We start from the raw sequence: 6,000 nt of genomic DNA on the forward strand, positions 1-6,000 counted from the left end.
CTCTACCAAACCCCCTCCAGTGTGGTAGATAAGTGTGAGATAACAAGCCTCATAATTAATCTGTGTAAGTCTAACCAATGCATGAAGGGGTTAATACTATAGAGTAAGCTGTCCTGCCAGGCTTAGCTCACCTTGGGCACTAGATAATCAATACTTTCTTCCCCTTCAGTCAACATGTGAAGAAGCCTGCTTGTTGCTCCAAGCTCAGAGCTTATGGCTCTCAAGCCACTCAAGTTCCTATACCAATAATTTAGGAACTTTCACCACTTTGCAACTAAGCCAATTTTTCTGCCTGTGCAGTTTTTGGAAGCACATGAATCTCACCTTTGGAGAGTTTGTAAGTAAACACATTTTATACTTAGCAAACGTGTGGTCTTCCCCTATGCCAGGGGAAGTGGGAAGCCTTGGAACTCACTTTAAAGGGCATATGTTAAAGGTCTGACAACCTGTATTTTTACTCTTTGCTACATATTTTGTGATTTTAAATCTACTGGGGTTCTTTCACCAAATAGTACTTGCCCCAAACCTGGGTCTTTGCATCTAGGAAATTCTCCTATATATACATTGCTCTTGCATTGTTGGCATCTGTCTATCACGGGAGACAATGGAGTGCACCTTTAGGGGTGAAGTCAAAACTGTTGGAAGGCTAGACCGCCTTCTCTGGCTGTAGAGACCGATATGAGAGAGACATGTTTTGTTGCAGCTGGGGCAGATGAAGGCATCCGGTTGTGCTGCTACAGATGCACCATGGCGTTTCCATATGTAGAGAGCAAGAATTCTACTTCTTTTTCCCATCAATAAGACCATAAGACAGACCCTGCTGAATCCAACCAAAGGTCCATCTAGTTCAGCATCCTGTTCTCACACTGGCCAACCAGATGCCTATGGTAAGGTCACAAGCAGAATTGGGAGTTTCAATTGTGCTGTATGTTCAGTGGATCACTCAATGCACAAGCAACCCACAGTTAGCCCCCCCAAAAAATCCTATAATGTGCCCCCAAAGCAGTTGAGCTTTTGCAAGCGTTCCTTTTCAACACTCACAAAAGATTGTATGATACCTGCAAAGCTCACATTTCTGCTGCCTTCTAACCACTTCTCTTGCTCCCAATACTGAACAAATTACCATTGGGGTGACAGGATAAGAAGGTGGCTGCAGTCCTTCTTAAGATCTCTGGCAGAGCATTCCACACACACACACCCTGCCATCTATGACAGACTACCAGAGTCCCAGGGCAGCAGCAACTCCTTAGATAAATGAATTGGGGGAAATCAGGAATAGCAGCACAAGTGTGAAATGTAGATAGCAGAATACTTTTTTAGTTAAGGCCACTGGAAAACAGAGATATTAATGATATACTGCTGTCAGCAGCAATATTTCTGCAAAATCCTTGACTTATGCATTCATATTTTCTTCTCTAACTTATGAAATGCACACCTACCTGAGACAGGTTCAAAATATGTCAAAAATTCTGCTTGATCATTGCTTGATATCAGGTGTGCAGAATGTACAGCTTTCTATTTTCCTAAGCTCTCTGTCCTCCCCCAAAATCGCCTGGTTAAAATTGTTTCCACTTTTGAAAACATCACTTTAGAAATCTGATGACTAGTACCATGGCTTAACTGAAGGGCAAATAATAAAGGCATCTGCCTATGTATATATGGGTAGGATATGCTCACACTTAAATGTCTTTGCACTGGCACTATGTCACTAGATGTCATCTTGCTCGACCACAGCTCCAATCCCATAGCCTAAAAACTGCAATGGAACAGTACTAGGCTGTACAGTTCAAGGCCTTGCATGCTCCCTAAGTATATACAAGTATGTGGAGAGAACTAAAAAATACCCCTGGCTGAGACCCTGGGCATCCGTTAGAAGAGACCTTATGCTGTCCAGAACATCTTTTTTGGTCTAAGGTCACTTCATATGCATATATATGTTCAGAGATGCACATTAGCTACAGTAATTGGAAACCCAACTTGAATACCAATATAGTCTGCCTTGATTAGCACCTTATATCTGCGAAAGTTAGTAAACAGGTAATAGCTTTCCCATAATTTGTGGACAAGCATGTGCCAATATTTCTCAGCCAGGCCATTTTCTCTGTTGGAACTCACCATGTTGTTACAGTAAGTCATTGGGTGACTCAAGGCAGCCCTGAACAGATGCTGGTTTGACAACAGCTGCATTCACACCACTCGCACAGGTGCTAAAATCTACAACAAACTGTCTCCCTAGCTCAGGGGTTGGCAAGGTTTACCTTGCCTGCGCCGGTTCACTCCTCTGGAGATCGTTCTGTGGGCCAGATCGCATCTGCGCATGTGCAGAGAGGTCTTCCAGCGCCGCCAAAGCAAGTCTCTGCTCCGCACTGCGCCACTTTAGCGCAGCGCGTGGGGACTCGCCAAGCGGGCAGCTCGGTTTGGGGGTAGCTCATGGGTCGTTTAAATGACTCCATGGGCCACAGGTTGCCAACCCCTGCCCCAGCTGGTCACCCCTGGTTCTGGTGCAAGTCAAATAAATGTGCCCCCACCTCCCTTGTTCTCTTACATTCTGGCAGATGGCTAGAACAGCTTGGAAGGGCCCTCACACACACATGTGCAATGGTAGAGGCACGCGGCTAGGAGTGTAGTGACTAGGAGCTAGGTGGAGTTACAGATCTAAAAAACAGGCCACATACTCGCCAGCTTCCGTTTTGACTTTAAATGTTCATTTTGGGCTTCTTGGAAGTATGTAAGGGCACAAAGTGGGCAAGTAGAGTGCTGGCCCGCAATGGAGTCCACCTGAGAGGTGCTAGAACTGCACTCCGGCACACTCTGGCTGAAAAAAAGTACTTTAAACGAAGTTTAAACAAAGCTGATTTAAGCTTCCCTTGCTAAAATAATCTGTTTATAGTCCTGTTCCCCAAAATATAAACACTGATCCTGTAAAGTTACCCTGAACTTTGCAGTTTACTAAGGGAATGGAAGCAAAAGTATTGATCGAACAATTACAACCTCCAGAACACAATAATAGGGAATCTACTTATGTGGAAGGAAATTCAAGCCTTGAGGCTGAATATTAGATATTGCACCGTAATTCATAACAACAATGTAGGAAAGAGCTGTGTTGGATTTCGTAAGCTAACAGAGTGCTCAATGACCTCTTTATCACGAGAACATCTCTGATGTCCTGGCGTAGTGATAGATGAGATATTATAAAATCCTTGAAACTTATCCAGCGCAGTATCAAATTAACGTTTCTGAAATAACAAACAAATCATGGGCTATATGCCGACTTCCTACAAGTTGCCCTTGAACATAATGGAAACCCGTTGAGAACAACCACCTCTCAATATTCCAAGGCACTGAGCTGATAGATGAGCCAAATCATTACCATGAAATTATGGTTTGGAAGCAAGGGTGTAACATTATTTCCCAGAGACTAGGAAATTTACATCTCAATATAAGTTTCTAGTTTCCAGTAATTAAATAAGAATTATATATCCAAATGAATGGATGCTGGCAGGTACATCAACACAGTACAATAAGGTTTTTTATTATTCATGCAAAGTAAAACAGGCTCAAGTGGACCATATCTTGGGACCTTTCCAGTTTGCTATTGTATATTGGTTCTTTGAAAGTACCTCTCGGAACAGAGACCTAGCTATGAAGAGTGCTAGGCATTAATATCTTCAGTCATTTAATCTGCACACTGTAGTTCTTTGCCCTGAGGTCATTTATTCCCATCAATTAAATGCATGGTTCTCCAGCAATGATTCTTAGTCAACCTGGCAAGTATTGCTTGAAAAATCATTTCAACCTGAGAAAGGTTTGCATATTGGATAAAGGATCCAATGAAATTGCTGTTAAAATTAGCTAATAGCAAGAAAGATATGCTGGTGACAATTATTAGGGAGACACAGTTTGAGTTTACTGTCCCTAGATATAGATAGATAGATAGATGATAGATAGATAGATAGATGATAGATAGATAGATAGATAGATAGATAGATAGATAGATAGATAGAGAGATATTGTGGGATGACGAATGCAAAATTATTTAATGTAGAATCGTGGTGATTTCTATGTTTTCACTCCTTAACTGAAAATGTTTTCCCTCCTTAACTGAAACTGGGGTTTACTTTCTAGGTAATGTATTGTAAAGCTCGCTTACAGCAATCCTGTGCATATTTACTCATAAGTAAGTCTCACTGCGTTCAATGGGGGTTACTCCTAAATGCTCTAGGACTGCAGCCTTATGTAACAATTTGTCTTGGAATAACAACACTTTGTTTATGGATAGGAAAAGCTGAGGTACCAACAGGGTCAATGAACACTTTACATGCCACCTTTTCTAGGTAGCTTAAAGCATTTGGCTACGGAGCTGAGTTGAGAGCAGGAGGAAGATTTTCAGAAGAAGCCATAAGAAACTAGAATAAGAAGTGATTAAGTGGAATATAGTTGATGAAAGCTTATGCCATAACAAATTTGTTAGGTAAAAGGTGGTGACACCCATGATGTGGAACAACCTCCATTTATAAATCCAGCACATTGTTCTCTCCTTGATGCTTTCAGCGAATGCTGAAAACCGTCCTGCCACACAAGCACCACTTGATTATTGATACTGATTGGTGCATTTGCTTGGTCGCTGTGGAAACTGAAAGCTATATTATAGTTTACTATTTTATTTTATTTTATTTTATTTATGTCTGTCTGTATTTATTTGTTTGTTATCTACTCATTGAATACTGAAATATTTTGTACATCATTCTCAAGTACAGTGGTACCTTGGGTTATAGACGCTTCAGGTTACAGACTCTGCTAACCCAGAAATAGTACCTCAGGTTAAGAACTTTGCTTCAGGATGAGAACAGAAATCGCATGGCAGCGGCATGCCAGCATCAGGAGGCCCCATTAGCTAAAGTGGTACCTCAGGTTAAGAACAGTTTCAGGTTAAGAACGGACCTCCAGAACGAATTAAGTTCTTAACCTGAGGTACCACTGTATTTTAAATAAAAATAAAACTTGTTTTTCTGCAACAAACTGACATGGCTACTACCCCTATGGAAATTGGGAAGGAGGGAGTTAATATTTCACCTCGATTCCGTGTACTTCCCTCTCTAGCTAGATATGGACACCTAGAGTCCATATACTTCACTCTCTAGCTTCCTTTCTTGAGTCTTGAGAGGGAAATCATGGGTGGCACTTCTGTGTCAGAGAAACCAGCAGCTTTCTCAGCTGGAGCCATATAAATTCTACATTTGCCTTGACTGTTAAAGTACTGCTTTTTCACCATCATAATAGGGTGCTTAACATCATAGCATGTGTAACAGCAGGAGAATGAAGTGGGTGTAGTGAGAGTGAGTGACAAGTGGAAGCGGGTGACGGGTGAAATGAGAAGAGCAGTTGGGAAAGTCAAGAAAGCAACCGGGTAAGAAGGCTAGTAGTTAAGACACCAGTTCAAAGGGGGTGACAGGTATGCTGGGAAAGTCTATTAGGTAGAAACAATTATTTGTTATTCCTTACTGAATGACAGCACAGCTTCTAGCTGTGTTCCTAAAATACTGTAGCTGGCTGACATGGGGTGCAGGGTTGGGCAGCAGCACACACCTTGCCTCCCAGCACCAGTGTCACTGCAGCTAACTGGGAGGGAGAGGCAGTGGTGAGGTCAGCGCAATATGGATGGACTGGCAGAGTCAAAGCAGAATGCTGGTGCCTTTGTAGGGTGCTGGCCTCCCTGCTGCCTCACCTCTCTCTCTCCCAGCAAACCTCAGCGCTGAGCCACTAGACACCTAGCTGCTCTGGATTAAGAGAAGGGCTGAACTAGAGGAGCGGGCAGAGCACATGCTTTCATGGGAAAGGTTCCAGGTTGAGCCCCCGGCATTTGCAGGCAGGACTGGGAAAGGCTGTGTCTGAAACCCTGGGGAGCCACTGTCAGGCTGTGTAGATAATACTGAGCTAGATGAACCAATGGTCCAACTCAGTGTAGGGCAGCTTCTTGCATTCCTTACACAGAGACTCCTG

This window comes from Podarcis bocagei (genome assembly GCF_964188305.1).
Source record: "Podarcis bocagei genome assembly, chromosome: 2".
In the NCBI taxonomy this organism is placed as follows: domain Eukaryota; kingdom Metazoa; phylum Chordata; class Lepidosauria; order Squamata; family Lacertidae; genus Podarcis; species Podarcis bocagei.